The sequence below is a fragment of the Oryzias melastigma genome, linkage group LG20 (genome assembly GCF_002922805.2).
Source record: "Oryzias melastigma strain HK-1 linkage group LG20, ASM292280v2, whole genome shotgun sequence".
NCBI lineage: Eukaryota > Metazoa > Chordata > Actinopteri > Beloniformes > Adrianichthyidae > Oryzias > Oryzias melastigma.
Genome location: NC_050531.1, coordinates 6,511,402 through 6,511,898, shown reverse-complemented (window position 1 = coordinate 6,511,898; position 497 = coordinate 6,511,402). Strand labels below are relative to the sequence as shown.

The window sequence follows — 497 nt, the reverse complement described above, 5'->3', positions numbered from 1 at the left end:
ACTGATGTTTAATGTGGTATTCTTTTTCTTCAGGCTTTACACCGCATCAACACCGTAGAACTAGCAGACAAAAGGCAATTCTTAAATGCAAAATATGGATTACACAAATGATTTACATAAAAAAATAATACACATACATACCACTTTGGCCTGCTAATGAACTAACCGGTGGACGAAAACAAACAAAAAATTCCTTTTAATTCTTCTCCTTAAACTTTCTGTCGGGCCGACTTCGCATGCGCTTGCTAGACTGGCTTCTCTGATACGAAAACCCGGAAGTACTTCTAGCGACCTTTGGCCGAACTCAAATAATCTAAACACTTAAAAACTCTTCAAAAATAAATATTACTGTTCTGACAGCTCCATAAATGTCTTTTAAATGCTAGAAAAATTAAATATATAAACGTACAAAAAATAATCGAAAATAATTATTAACGTTTCTAGCACACTAGCGCCCTCTGCTGACGAAATAGTGAACTGCACTTATCAACCGTTAC

The 497-nt window shown here is 35.2% G+C and overlaps 1 protein-coding gene across 1 annotated transcript in view; it reads right to left on the bottom strand.

Moving 5' to 3' along the window:
- LOC112151171 (collectin-12) overlaps positions 1-497 on the bottom strand; it is a 56,783-nt gene that overhangs the window by 48,190 nt on the left and 8,096 nt on the right. The gene's annotated exons all lie outside the window — the stretch shown is intronic.